Source organism: Strix uralensis, chromosome 14 (assembly GCF_047716275.1).
Source record: "Strix uralensis isolate ZFMK-TIS-50842 chromosome 14, bStrUra1, whole genome shotgun sequence".
NCBI lineage: Eukaryota > Metazoa > Chordata > Aves > Strigiformes > Strigidae > Strix > Strix uralensis.
Genome location: NC_133985.1, coordinates 9,809,953 through 9,826,211, shown reverse-complemented (window position 1 = coordinate 9,826,211; position 16,259 = coordinate 9,809,953).

Below are 16,259 nucleotides of genomic sequence, written 5' to 3'. Positions count from 1 at the left end.
CAATCCATCTCACATAGTTGTCTGCAGTTTTTGTGAAAGCATGGCTTAGAAAACCACAAACCTGACACGAAAACCCCCATGGGAGGCTGAAGAAACAAAGACAATTTAAGTATTAATATACACCATTTCAGTCCCATTCTGTCACATCAATTGTCTCCATAAATATAGGAAAATCATCCAGCTGTAAACTAGCATAGCAAGCTGACTTTCTAGGCATCGCTGCACACATAGCTGCACACGATCACCTGTGTCAGTGCACACCAAACCTGACCAGTGCTCAAGAGCAAACAAGCAACACCAACATATTTTTGTAGGAAATGTTCTTCTGCCATGTGCTGGGGGAGCATGAATGATAGCATACAGGCAACAAATATTCTGGAAAAGAAAACTTTTTGTAGAGGTTCTTTAAAGGTTCTTATAATCTTTACTGCTTTTACGGTTCTCACTGAGTTTATTTTACCACAAAGCAATTCTGAAATAAAACAATCTCACCTGTCAGGTAAGGAAATAAAAGGAAAGAATGATCAGTCACACAGTCTATGGAATACTTCTCGTAGCTATCAAAAATGTGGACCCAATACAGTTTTTCCAGCAGATCAAAAGTCACTCTCAAAGTTAACCATTTAAAATTGTAGACTCTGTGAAAGCCTTTCATATTACCTCTGCAAGTGGCTAATAAACTGATTTTTCACAATGACTATGTAGCAGTAGTAAAGTAGGTATTTTATAAATGTAGTTTACCTATGTTTTTCTGTCTGCAGGGAATAGCCAAGACTGACTAGTTTGAATGAAACACAAGAGGGCTTGAGAGATGCAATTTCTAGAAATAGGATTCAAAGCCAACTTTTGAGATAGGCAAAAGTTGTTACTGAACTTCTGCTCATTTTATAATTTCAAGTCAGAAATAAACAAACAATACAGGGGAGTTTGCTGTGAGTCTCCAAGTTCAGTGGCTGTATCAAACACTTCAGATATTTGGCAATATGCCAGCAGGGCTCATGTGCTCAAGACACAGTTTGAATGCCTTCCCCAGAATTAATCAGTATATCCCCACGTTCTACCAAGTCACCCCACAATGTGATGTAAAATCAACATGTCAGGGATTCAGAAGCACCATAAACAAACCCAAGAAAACACACACAAAAAATTAAAAAACCTAGAAAATAAGATACTACCTTGAAATACGGGTTTGTGGTAATAGCAAGGTGCCTGCATTTCAAATGCTGTCAATTAAATAAAAGTTAAAGAAAATAAATTCCTTGCCACTTCATTACTCTGTTCTGTCTGACACTATTCAGGATCTTATGTCTCAGAAAGCCAGCACATTAAGTGACTAACAACTATTATATGTTGTTTGTTTTCTTGTTTTCTCTACAGGAGCTAAAGGATATGCCTTAGGAAAGGATTCTGTTCTTCTGTTAGGATCTTTGGTTTGGATTGCCTTTTGGCTACCTTTTGTTTCAGTTTTTCTTCTTCTTACGGTGCACTTTCCTATGGCCGTTGCTGAAGGCTGGATACTGGTGTTGATGGAGCATAGTTCCAGTATTATAAGGTACCTTTAATACTATTTGAGACATGAAAAATTTTCAGGTTTTTTCTTAATTTTCTCTTTGTTTCTAAAAATAAATTACAGCTCATATTGTGCGTAGGTTCCTGCTCATGACAGTCCAGGCTGCTAACAGATTGCTAATCTGATAACTGCTCTATTAAAAGATCTTGAGGAGACAATTTCCTCTTGCTTTCCAACGACAATTTGGGAAACTTATTTCCCTGTATTGAATAATTAATAGTATAAATTACTGTCATGATACCTAAAAAGATAATGTGCCTTAAGTCAGTTCCACACATTCAAAAAGTACTCGATCTGCCTCCTCATAACCGCTGCCAAAGATCAGAACATACTGTGTTAAGACACAGGGACAACATCCTAGAGTAAGGAAGTTTTCTATGTGAGCGGAGAACAAAACACAGCAACTTATGGTCAAAGAAGTAAACACAAGCTAAGACGCTGACAGATAAAAATAGTATGGCACTGGCAAATGTTCCTGTCTACCGGACATATATTTAATACTGTATTTGCTAGGTTGACAGATATAGACAGAGGAGCCTATACAGAGACAGCAGCTGCAGACAGAAAAAAAAAAAACCCTCTAAGAAATTAACGGTTTTCGATTGATTTAATACTATAGGGATATTATTCTTGAATCCAGTTTGTATTATAAAGCATATCAGTCCTAACAAGGCAGAAGAACTTCTAATAAGCCTTTTGATCAGAGTTATCTTCTTTATGTAAATGTAGAGAGAAGTTACTTCCCACAACATAAATTATTCCTCAGTGCTGAAAGAAGCTACCACCCACTTTCTTCTCATGCAGCCCAGATGAGTTTGGTGATTAAGCCATCTCAACAAGCCTGGAAAACAGATGTATTATTATATTCTTTCTTGTACTAAGATAATTCTTAGGGTCCCAGCAATGGGGTAGGATCCTGCTGTACTAGGTACTGTAGAAAAAGCCAGAACCAGGAGACAATTCTTTTCCTGAAGTTGTATAGAATTGCCAGTCTATAGGATAAAAATAGGATGACATCTCTTGGAAAAAGATATTCAAGTATCTTTGTTTCTACCAGCCATTATTAGACTGTTGAGGTCCTATAGATGAAGTCGATAGCACCAAGTTCCTGAGCTGTTACTGCTACCCTGGCTCATCTACTAATGTCCTCGGAGGGGAACCGGCACGGACTGGCTGAGACTCTCAGTTGCAACAGTAGCTAATGGTCTCTTCCCTCACCTAGCTTCTGCATCAGCCTGAAAATTACATTTTTCTGCCTCTCTAGAAAGCATGCTACTCTCTAACACAACTACATACTTATGTAGAAGATGCTGTTGACAGAAGTCACCTCTCCTCCAAAATCTCTGTAGCAGCACGGGCCGAGGGTACAAATAATCAGCCAGAGTAGGTGTAGATGCCTCTTTACCCAGAGTTTATATTTAAACTAAAAAATAATCCCCAAAATTATAATAATAATGATCTCATACCCCACTTGCTTTGTAAAGTCCCCTCCTAAAATAAAACCAGTGAATCAAGAAGTCCTAGCTTTCTGTCTAAATGTATTTTGAGAAAGGTAAGCTTACAGTGATGAGAAAGCTAATTAATGTAATTAATAAGGATAACACATGCAGCTTGAATAATAAGCACTTGTGAGGTAAGTACTTCAATTAAGCAAAGGTACAGACTCACATGTTAGTAACTCACTGACTCACCCAGTGTCAAAAAAAAAAACCCCAAACATGTTAGTGCTAAATCCAAATTCTTCCTTACTCCAGTTTGGAGTTGACACAGCACTTTAGGCTTCTAGGGCTGTAGCCAAATGTGGTCTTTGAGCACCCAGGTAATTTTTAACATGCAGTAAGGTAGAAAGAATTATGTTTACTCTAGCTACTATTACGTCAGTAAGAAACCTTTTTTTATAAAATAAATTAACTGCTGAAATGTTAACATTTCTCTGTATGCTTTTGGTATTCTAAAACAAACTATACTGCAGCAAGGAAGAAAAATACCATTTTTTATTAACTGCTTCTCTAAAGATGATAAAATAGCAAGTAAAACATAGGGAGTGAACTAGTAGTCCATCAAATGATTTAATGAATAAGAACCAGAGACAAGAAAACTAGAAACTCACAGTTACTCAAGAGTAACACTTGGCCAATAAGAGATGAATTGGACAGGAGCAAGCAACAATATTTGTGCTGGGATTCTGTGTGAGGGATCATTAATCTAAGATTAAAAACTCTCTAATTCCATGTCAAAGCATTCACAGACTGGAAAGTATCTCCTGAACTGCATGACACTTGTTCCTGTGTTTTTTTGAAATTAAAAGAAATTCAGAATGTTACTTTTCAGACAGCTGTCTAGAGAAGGAAGTACAAAATACTACAAAAAGAGGTAAGAAACAAGAAAAACGGTGCTATACAAGAAAAGCAACTAATAGTCATCAGGTCATTTTGCTATCTCTAGTCATGTTAACTGATATTTAACTAGACTGAATGAGATAGTATTAATGGGTAAGAGAACATATTAAGCAAGGTTATCAGAACACCGATAAGGTTGCAGACACTGAATACATAACTTTTCTCAGAAACAGGGTAACTATGGGTAAGACACAGAAGTTAAGAGTCTGAGATTCTGACCAAATCCCACCAAAATCAGCTAAATGCCTCACACTTTTTTTTAATGAACTCTGTCAAAACTAACTCTGATCTAATTAAAGGAGCATTTTTTTAAGTGCATACTTCAGAGTTAAACTGGCAAAGGAGAATAAAATTCAAGAGCACAACAGAGAATAAAGAAGACTGCCTAAAGCATGTAGCGTTTCACATCTGGTTGGGCTACCATCCTGTGACTGATGACACACATTGGACTGTAGGCAACAAACTGAATTTTCTCAAACAAAATGAGCCAACAGGAGAATTTAAGCAAAGACCTTTAGAACCAAGAGCATAAAGTATTATCTTCTTGGATAAAGCTGTATTGTTATATAAGCAACATAAAGAGAGCAGAAATGCTTGCAGAAAGGTTAATCTTACTGGAGCAAAACAACAACCTCAGAGCACAAACACTGTATATATACCATATCCATTGCTGCTTCCACACTACTATTTTAGTTTGTCTCAGGAATGCACTTCTACAGCAAAAACTCCTGATTATTGCAACCTAGCATGCTTTGGTGTGCATTGCAGTGTGCTCTCTGAGAAGACAAGCCCCAAGGAACACACACTCCAGCTAACACACATTCAGTTCATGGTACAGACGAGACAAGGTCAAGGTGAGATCCCCAAACATGTATAATGTTACACGGGTCCTCACACCAACTGTTTTGCTTTCTAGATCCAGTGTTACCAAACCATGCTACCTGTTCTGTTAAACATAGACTACGTATATCATAAGTATGCATATAAATTGTATCTGGAGAATCTTCCCAACATGTAGCAGGAGGAAGGAGAAGTGACGTATCTGTTGAACTGGTAATAATAAAATACAAATCTTCAACCTGAGTTTAGTGTGAGTTTAGGAAAGAATATCAGTAGAAATGCAACAGAAAAATCCAGAAAGATCTTCAAAGGAAATCTGAAAAGTGCACATCTGTCCCTTGCATTTCTTCCTTTCACAGAGTTCAGTCATGGAAGACACCTATACTGCAGCAGCTGGGAGCTGTTTAGAGACAGGATTTTGGTAACATGAAATTACAATACTTTTGCCTGAAAGCTGGAATTGATATTATTTGAAGAAATTTGCTTGCCATTGGCTACTGATTCAAAACAATTCAGGTCCCTAACCCACAGGAGGGACTAGAACTGTTTTAAAACCCCTTAGGCTTTTATATGAAATTTAAAACAAAATAAAACAAAACAAAAACACCCCCTAAAGCTAAGCCTAATATGAACTGTAATATTAATAAATAAACTCTCAATCTGAAACAATCAAAAGACTTTTACTGTATGTAATATCTGAAAAATTAAACACATGTATCCAAGCTAGTCTTTTCATTCTGTTTCTCAGTTTAGGAACTGGGCAGTTAATACTAGTATGGCTGGTTTATAGCTAAAAGCTATTTCCCTTGGCCTATATTGAATGGTGTTTACTTGAGAAAGTCAATAAAGTATACCCAGGGAAAACTGAAGTATGAAAGAGATTTCTTATAGCAGAAAACAACCAGATATTGACGGTAATGTGCCTCCTTATTGAGTGTTTCAACCCAAAGGTCAAGGGATGAATGAACCATGAAACACTTAACTATGGTGTTTCTTTGAAACTCAGATACTTCCCAGATTTAGTCCTGTATTAGTCTACTGGAATCAACAGTTCAACAGTATGTGAAACAGAAAATGGCTTAGTCACTCTAAGAAGGCAAGGGGAAAGATTTCAGTTTTGCCTTTTGTTTGGTACTTCATTCCTATGGTAAACAAAATCACACAAGTTAACACTATCTTAAGCCATACTTGCCTATAAACACTAGAAATTAACCAATAAAATTTCTTCCAGAAAGACTGACGTATTTTTCCATTTCTTTGTGTTGTTAGACACACTCAGTAAGTTTAGAGACTGCAGACACCTTTTATACCATATTAGAAAACTCCAAATTAGATGAAACTCTCAGAAATGTCATATTACTTCAATTCATTCCTTAATAAAAGCTGTCATTTTATGTATTGTAGTCTCAGTAGTACTGATCCTTGGAAATAAAGTTCATTGTTGTTCAGACCTCTTGCTACATTTTGTAAATTCTCCTTGCCCTGACTAGGAATTGGAGCAACAGACTTTAAAATAAAATTAGAAGAGGTGGAGGAAGTGGTGTAAATTATTTCTAGATGAATAGTTTGCAGCTAACCATAGGCATTTCAAACGGCATCCAATGAGAAGGGTGTCAAAATACAGCAAATCCCTGGTACACTGCGTATCTTTGAGGAAAAAAAAAGTAGCTGAAATATGAATAGCTAGAGTCTATTATAGATTATCTGATGGTAAAAGCATGGCCTTGAACCATTTTTATACCTCAAATTCATCTGCAATATCACCATTCTTTAAAGAAAGAGATAAGTAGCTCATGTTTCAGAATACCACGTCATGTCTTCTCTTTGAGATGGTTGGATATTGCATAACAGTGTTTAGAAACAATAACTTCTGTAAGTTTTGCTTTGTGGCAGCTTGCCTAACAAGGAGTTTGTGAGATGGGGCCTCAAATCTGTGGCAGTCCATCAGGCTCCTTGCTGCAAACCCCAGCAGCCCAAGAGCTTGCAAAGGAAGTTTTCTTGGGCTTCTTCAAAGGGAATATTTTGAAAATGTCCATTCTCTTAACTTCTTAGTCATGACTCTTTATTTTCATTTTGGGAGAGAGGGGGCTTCAGCTTTTTTTTAAGTATTGCTATCAATCTTCTCCTACATAAAACATTTAACTGTTTGTGCTCCATACTGTATTAGCTAGTTTTCTCCAAAAATTATGAAGCCACAGGAGAAAGAGAGAACCCTCTGGTACATCTTAAATTAGCAAAATACCACAGCTATCTAGAATTTACATTGTTGGACATATGGTAGATATATTTTTGTGATACTTAAAATACTCTCTATACTTGTGAAAACTCGGATCAATTTCCCAAGGAAATTTTGAACAGAAAAATTATAACATGTAACACTGAACATTGTTCACGCTACGTAAGTCGCTCAGATATATTAACCTAGAGGTGGCAGGAGTCACCTTGCTGCATACTGCAGCGTGTTGCAACAGTGACTATTGTCTAATCACTGATATATCATAATGACAAATTTCTGAAGGGTGCCTGAGTTGCTTCTGTCCTTCAAAACATTTGCTTGGAAACAGTATAAAGATTTGCAGGTAATCTATGCCAAAGGCATTATAAACCTGTTTAGGTAACACTCTTAAGTTGGTTTGCATTTCTAGTCTATTTTATGTCCTGATGCTCTCTATAGAAACAATTTAGCTGATAGAATCAATGAAAAGAGGTACAAAATTGCTGATGACACAATGCTAAGCAGCAGTTCAAATAATTTAAGATGACACAGGAAGGATTATGAGGGACTTAGCCACTGAAAATTACTAAGTGTTTGTTGGCATTCAGTGTAGATGGCTACAAAATTAGCTGAGGCATTTGAAATAGCAGTTGAAGGACACAGATTTTGGACAATGTCCAGTTAAAAAGAAAGCTAAATTTTAACAATAATTGACTGTTACTGAGGAGCCATGTAGGCTAGTGCTCTTTTTCAGTATGAAAAAAATTAGATGCTTTGTCACTTTATTCAAAGGCATGGATAAAATATTAAGGATGATAAAATACTTCAATGGGGAAAAAGTAAAAGTAAGAATTAAATCAATGATTGGAAATACACTAATGATTTGAGGGTTTGTTGTTGTTTTTAATTAGAGCTGTGAGAAATGATAAATCTAATACACAGTGATATTTCAAGGAGCACAGCCTCACTGAAAGCCCAGTAAAATCTTCTTCTAGTGCTGTGATAATTTTAGAAAATATTAACTGTAGAAATTAGAATCCCTTATATAGACAAAGGGCAATGAATACCACGGGACTGGTTTTTGCCTCTGTTTACTCACTGGTATCTAGATTAGAATTAAGATAATGAGGCAGTAAAACAAAATTCTTTATATAGTTTTGATTTGTTGATTAGAAGTTGAAATGACTGACTTGTTGGTCACAACTCTGGAGAGGCTTCTTGTTCGAACTGGCAAGTAGTCACTAATGAGTTGTGTCCAAACATTGTTATCTCTGAAACATAAACCACCAGTACAGCTATTTTTCAAGAATGTCCTGAACTTTTAGTCAAACGCGCAATGGTACTTTCAACATCTATATGGTGACCCGTAACAGGTATCAATTAGAACATAATTTGGGAAGCTGCTAAATATGCCACCTTTTCTGCACCAAGAAAAGAAAAAAATACTACCATTTGAGATGCTAGTAAGTTACATTATGAATCTGGATTATTTCTTCAAAGAAATTGTTGTAATGGATTATAAGTATGCGTCATTTTTAGTCAGATGGTTTCTGAGGAGCATATGCTCTAGGGAAAGCCAAACACTAAAATTCCCATGAAATTCTCTGTCTTGTAGAATAGATATAATGAAGTCAAAATCGACACTAGAGCCAATAATATTTTGAAGGTTGATGAATATGGGCATCCATCAGATGTCCAAGTGACTTTTTTTAGCTCAGGGACTCATCTTGACAAGTCTAAACACACTCTTAACCTGCTCATAACCCTGTAGCTTGAATTTGCTAGTAAAAACTCACTGAGAAGCACATAACCTATCCTCACACAACCCATCCTTTCTGAGGCAAACCCACAGAGGTGCTGTTGAGCACTTCGAAGTGCCCTCTTTTCTATTCCTTCTCAGGGGTTAAGCCTGCTCCTTCTATGTGGCTGACATAGGATTTTCTTTCTTCAACATTTACATACAATGCCATCAAGTTATCTGTGAGCAGTGAGTGCATATGGAAAATTCAGTGCTTTTAAAAGCCCTACACATTACATGGTAAGGAGCACTTCATTTACTTACGGTTCTTTTCATGACACAACATAATGCATTGTGGCTTACTTGGGTAACAGTATCAGTTTGTTAAAACAGATGTTTATTTGAAATTTAAACAAACTCTTATTTCCTTAGGGTAAATCAAGCCCAGCCATACACATTTCCAGTGTGGCAAGCATCTCTGAAAGAGAGATGGGGCAGTGGGGTAAGACAGTGAAGGAAGCCCTTTCCAATTCCTTTCCTTTACTTGTCCTAAATTCTGCTGGTATAAACACTGAAAAGGGCACAATCTCAGAAAACATCTACTAGGTTAGATGCCTCAATGCTAGCAAGTTTAATGCAACCTGAAACATGATATTACAGCAAGAAGTCATCAAAACTTAGAATCAAAGACTGGTACATATCACATTTTAAAATTAAAAAGAACAGTTCCTGAGGACAAGAACAAAATTATAGCCAAGTTTTCAATTCGTATAAGAAGTTAAAACTCTTAAGTAGACAACAAAAGAGGAATAACAATATGAGATTGCCATCTGGCTGTCCTTATTTAGAAATTAAGAAACATAACAAGATGGACAGCCAAAAAGGAGCAATAGGTGATGGATTGCTGCCTTCAATATCTCTTCAGCCTCTGTCCGATCCCGAAACTATGCTGACCAAGTGAGGCTAGGGGGATCCAAACTCTAGGCTCTTACTGATGACTTTTCTACTAGTGTGATTCTTCTCAATTTTTCCATTTGTTCCTTTTTACCTCTTGCCTTTTTTCCTAGTAGACCCGCCTACCACAATACCAGTTTTGAAAAAGTTAGGAACCTTCACCTAGAAAGACAGCTAAAAAGCAACTTCTCCACTACCTAGAAAGTTTTAGCAATTTTCATGGTCTCAGATTTGCTGATTAATGTATACTCTGTACCTCCATTTCTCTAGTAGAGAGACTGCAAGTAAGCATTAGCATCATACAGAAGCTGCATTTCCATTTCTAACTCTTTTTCTCAGAGGTGCACATGCTGATCAAAAGATAAAAATTAAAAGCATTGCTATAGAAGCCTATATAAGCTATATAGACACAACTTATTCCTTTTTTCTAATGTATCTGCTGGTGCTTTGAATTAAACATTCCTCTGAATAAAGACAGACATCAGAACAGTAATATTACAGGCAACCGTGTGTTCCCTTCCTCCCCAGTAACACTCTTCGGGAAGTTTAATCAAAATTCTTTGAGACTGAAAGAAGTGGGACAGCACAGGACTAAACTCATAGGCACACTGTTGGGTATATAGCTGAAGTATCCCACTTCTACCTACTGCAAGCTCCTGGGGGAAGACCACAGGACTACAGTAGCAGACATCCACAAAGACTGCTTTGAGCTATCATTGAAATAATCACCTTACATAAACTAATAAATGGGAAAAAGAATATTTCCTCCGTCTTTTAAAGATGCAAAATGAAAACCTTCCCCACATGGCGTTGCTAATACAATATAACCACAGTTTTTATATATATAATTATATTCTAACAGCTTGGAATAGGTTCACCTCCTCTAGGTTTACATAATAGAAAATAGTCATATCTCAACTGGGGTGGGGAACATTTGACATCAGGATGTACTGAAGCATTATGTAGTAACACCTGGTAAAATTGCTCTGAATTTCTTAGGTATTTTCTCCTAACTTGAACTCTGAACACTCACATAAATGTCTGTCTTCATAAATGGCTGCCTGGACAATACATAGGACTAGCATTATTTGATTCAAGAATCTTGCAGCTGTAGATCCAAAGTTACACTTCACATTGTCACAAAATTCCTGTTAAAGCACTGTTATATAGAAATTACTTGAATTAAGCTTTAGAAATACCTTTTTCTTTTTTGCTGTTAGAACTACCCGTCCCAGTAGTGCTGAACAGTAGAGACACAGGCTTTACTTATGAACCTAGAAATCCAGTACCCTTTTGTCCAAACATTCAACATTTACAGAGATCACTTTAAATAAAGACACACATGCTACCAACTGAATGGAGTGGGTAAATACCTACTACTCTCCAATGAGGAACTCTGAGTGTTGGCCCTGGAAAAAAGTTATCAGCATTAACCCAAACCCTGTGCTCTCACTAAGCCTTTAATAGACACCTTTTCTCCCCCTCTCTTCTTCCATAGTGCCTTATGGACCTTAAGGCACTCCTACTGCCTCTCCATTGGATATTATGCTTGGCTCAATAACTAAATTCAGTCACCTGCTTCAGCCATACAATCTTTTTATTCATATGCTACTCTACTATAGCCTTGCAGTAAAACAAATTAACATTCCAGAAGTTCCACACCTATACCAGAGGCAGTGCAGTCTCTTTAGCACTCTGCTTATATCCCTTTCTCAACTTCAGGCCCCTTTTATCTGCATGAAAGCAATTATTCACTTTCTTTTCTTGTTTGAGTCTGACAGGACTCAGGTGAAACATTTCTTTCAATTTCCCATCTGAGTAGGTTGCTTGAAGGACAGACTTCTTGTATAGCCATTCTCACAGCACCTGGACAGATATCATCACCTCTTCTCAGACTTTACTTCTTGTCATCTATCTGATCACAAGTGTTTAAGCATCTTCTGATGTTCATACGACTCATAAAGCCTTGCCAAAGCAGATGTAGTTATTAATAGATTCTTCCATCGGTAGCAACAGCCATTAAAGCAAATTTTCACAATTTAAGTGTTTCTATTTGTTATCCTTTTGTGAAATGACACTGGTTTCCAAAAACACCCGGATTTCAATATAGCCAGTTTTGAACTATCTTTGGGAATCTTTATACTGTGACCACATATGAAGATCTCTGTGGATGTCTCTGTTTTGTTTCACTCATCTGTTGTGTTTTCAAGGGGATGCTGCAGGGTGGGATTTATTCTTCCTGTCTCTCAAAGTCTTCACTGCCTTAACATGTTCATTAACATCATTACCCTTTAACATAATAATTCCATTAAAGGGAGGTTTTACATAGTTTAAAAATTAAATGTTTTAGCTGCATATGAACTTGCAGATAAAAATAAAAGAACATCAAGCAGGACAAATTATGTTCGGTCTACTTATAAAACATTCTGGTTTCTTCATTCTTGTAATAGGAGAGGAAGAAATACAGGAAAATTAAAATGCTGATACTGTCCATCTTAAAGTTCAAATAGTCTCAAACAAAAGTACTGTTTATCATCAAAGAAGACAGCTTTGGATACAAGCACTTTGAAACAGAAATGACCTAAAAGTACGTGTGCTTCTTAGCATGCTAATTGCTCCAATTCTGAGTAGTGATACAGTTCTGCCTAACTGTTCTGCTTGCACAGTGCATACGCTCCATAGTTAAAATCCCAAAAAACATCAGAAAGAGAATTCTAATTATATGTTTCATTAACTTTCAGAAAAATAGCATGCACTACTGACTTTCAGGTGCCATAATAAATGCTGCTGGGTGCTTTTCCCCCCCCCTGAACTAATTTATTCTCTTTCAATAAATCCCTCTCCAGTTGGAGAAAAAAAAATGTTTAGGAAAGAGTGGAAGGCAGGTATATTTATTTTAGACAATTGCTGGAGAACAGCAAATGGATAGTACATATATTTTAGTTAAATAACTCTACTCACTTAATATGAACAAACTTTATCTGAATGTTAGAACATCTGCTAAAGAGGATGTTTTTCAAAACAGCTTTTGAAAGTCGAAGGAAAATTACAGGAAGGGTTTTTTTTTTAATGCTTTTTTAAAGACTCCTCACAGTTAGCAGTTTGTCCCTTAATATCTACCTCTTGATAATGCATTGACTCCAATTTAATTCACCTTTTAAATTCTTTCAAGGAGTTATGTGCATATATTTTTGGAACATATTACAGAAATTTAGTACATAATCAACCAGAAAAGTAGATTTACTTTTTTCAGCCACATAAACTCAGATAGTCCAAGCCAGATAATTTTGCTCCCTACTGCCTCTATCTGAGAAGTACTAGGCATCAGGAAAATGGAGCTCTTTTTGCAAGGATCGATTAAAGAGAGTCTCAGGTTCTCCTCTCTCTGCCACACACACCACCACCCCACACCTTTTCCCTTCCCCTAAATAAATTAACTTTATGATAATTTTGCTCCTGGCTCCTATTTTTGACTTGATGAAGCTGGCTTTCTAATCAGGAAAGGTAAACTTAAAAGTCAAGTGCAATCAGGGATTATTAGGCAAGAAATGATTATGGTAAGTATTCAAAGATAACAACTAATGCCATACTAGTATAAAAAGCAAACAGCCTTTAAACTTCAGACAAAAACTATCCTTCTTTGATTTGATTTACACCACAAATAACCTGGAAATGTTCCTGTCTTACCCTAATCTTAGGAGAGGAAAAATTTTTGAGAGGGAGATTTAACCACAGAAAATCTTCATGAAATCTGATATTGCAATATATTTTGACAGGCTGCACAGAAAGCAAAGACCGAACAGAACTTAAAATTTAACTACCCCATAATTTGCCATGTTTCAGATCAAGTGTGTAAGTACTTTGGTTAATGCAAAGTGAAGGGCTCTTGATATTATATATACACACTGCCTCTGTTCTGTCAATACTGGTTGTCAGCTCTGCAACAGGACATATGCATCAGATGATAGTAATGATGATTTGAACACCAAGGAGAAGCACTCTGGTTTTGTACTTGTAAGAAATTCAGATAAAGGACTTACTCAGGAAAGCTCACAAAATATTGTGTGTATAATATGTTCTGAAGCATCTCTCCATTACATGTGGGAATTGAACGACAAAGGCAGATGTAATTTATTCTTCTGCACCCAAGTCTTTAAATTTTGTTCAAATCCATTTAGTTTTGATTGGTTTTCTAAATATGATCAGGAAGTTATGGGATATGAATCTGTGGAAATTGTGTTTTCGGTGTCTTTAGCCCTCTTTCACCCTAGAGACTGGACACTCTAGTTATAGTGCATTTCCCATGATATACTACAGGGTTTTAGCCATACGAGAATATAAATATGTCATGGGATAGGTACTTTAGGCGCACAGATGACTCCTCAAGGAAAACCTGGACCTCATGAGACCTGGAAGTACAAGTTTTGTCAGGGCTTCCAGGAGGCTTACAGAAAGCAATGAAATGAAATTATTAGGAGAATTATGAGAATATGATTATATTATCCAGTGAAATAGAGAATTCCACTGAAATGGAAGCATTCTAAAGAAGTCACCTGCAAAAAAAATACCCTCAGTGGAGGAAGAGTCTTCACTGAAAAATTTTCACATTATCATTACTTAGAAATTGCTTAAAGCCTGTGTTTAAAAATTCTCAAAGAACGAGCTCCACCACTAGGACACCAATAAAAATCAAAGATGAGAAAAGTTTGCCTGTTCAGGGCTTTGGGAAGTCACGTTGTTTTCAGACAAATTGTGTTAAACTGTGCGACAGAGTTCAATTCCCATCTTCTCCATAGGTGCTGACTGCATATGAACTTGTGACAAACAAGTTGACAAAATGACAGCATTTCAGAGTATTTCAAGAATGATTTGTATGTTCTTCTAGCTCTTCCAGTATTCAATTTAGTAGCTCTAAGTCCCTGGACAAAGCACCTAGATTGCCCAGACGTTGTACTATGACAGATGACAGAGTGGATTGTTTATGTGCTACATGAACAATGTACATGATCTTACAAATGCAGAAAGAACGGCCTGTTTATATCTCTTTATAGCATACAAATATGAATTTCTAGTTTTCTTGTTCTTCCCCTTCACTTCTAAGGAAAGACTAGCAGCAAGGTCGCATGCATTGATGCCTGCCATGGCACTGCTGGCTGCAGCTCTGTGCCTTCCACGCCCCCCACCCCCCGCCCCCATTGCTCAGTAAAGCCTCGGCATTTGACTTCGGTACCACCGAGGCTCTTGCTGCTTCCAGCAGCCCTGGAGCATCAGCGGGCAGCTCTGAAACATGGGAATACAAGGGTGCCTGCTTGCAAGGAGCTGTTCCCGACTGAGTAGGGAGCAAGCTGTGGAATCTTTCTTACATGTATAGAGAGGAAGGTTTAATTTGTGTTTGCGAATGCAAGTGCTCAGACATAAATGGTTGCCTTCATGCCCTACCACCTGGAACTGATAAATTGGATTATTCTGCATTTCTACATTTACTTCTGATATATTTCCATTAAGTATACTTTTCATAAAACCCTCACAAAGATATGATTAATTAGAATTTGGTTTTGGAATGAGTTATTATTCTAAGTGGTAACATATAGTAAAAAATGTAAAGATACCAAAGATTTATCAGCACATTAACAGAGATTGCTCATTGTTTTGTACCTTAGCAGCATTATCTATTTGCAACTCAAGCAGTATAGACTTTGTAAAAACTGCAACAGTCTGAACCTACTTGGAACAAATAAAATTAAACCACTTGTTCAATGTCTTCTTTGCATACATAATAATTAAATCTAAAGTTTAAAGAACTTTCCTGTTCTATTTCTGAATTTGCATGCCTCAGGATGATAAGTATCTGTTGTGAGCTTCCAAAACTTCAGGCTAAATTGATTTTTTAATTGTCTTTTAAAGTTTCAGACACTCATGTTGAAATATTTTATCTAGAGAAATTGTGAAAATATGAATGGAAGAATACTGATCATTATTTCCAGTAAAGTTATACTTTACACCTGTATTGTACTAGACAGATAATTAACAACCAATGTCATCTGAAGACAGTGCTAAAAACTTACATTAATGTGTAATTTTGAAACAGTAATTGCATTTGTTATGGACCCTTAAAGGAATTAGCATGTGAAGTTCATTCTCCCTGTTTTAATTACAGATGTAACACAAGCAAATTAAGCCAAGTCAATATTCTCAGAAGTCAGTTTCCTATATGACAATGTCTGCTTGGATTTTTCAAATAATAATTTATGCATAGCAAGGAACACTTGGGTTTTGGTATTTTTGTGGGTTTTTTTTTTTTTAATCTAGTCTTTTGCTACAGAAATTTACATGGATTAACATTTATTTAAAATAATCTTATACTTTACTCTCATTTCATGTCTGCCTCATTTTTTCAAGTCTTTCTCTTTCCTATTCATTTCAGTACTTCTGCAACATATCTATTTCCTTCAAGCACTGAGGTATCTTGCAAACCGAGGAATACAAATCACTTTGGTGTCATTCATATTCTATGCCACTACTATATATTGGTGATATTGGAAT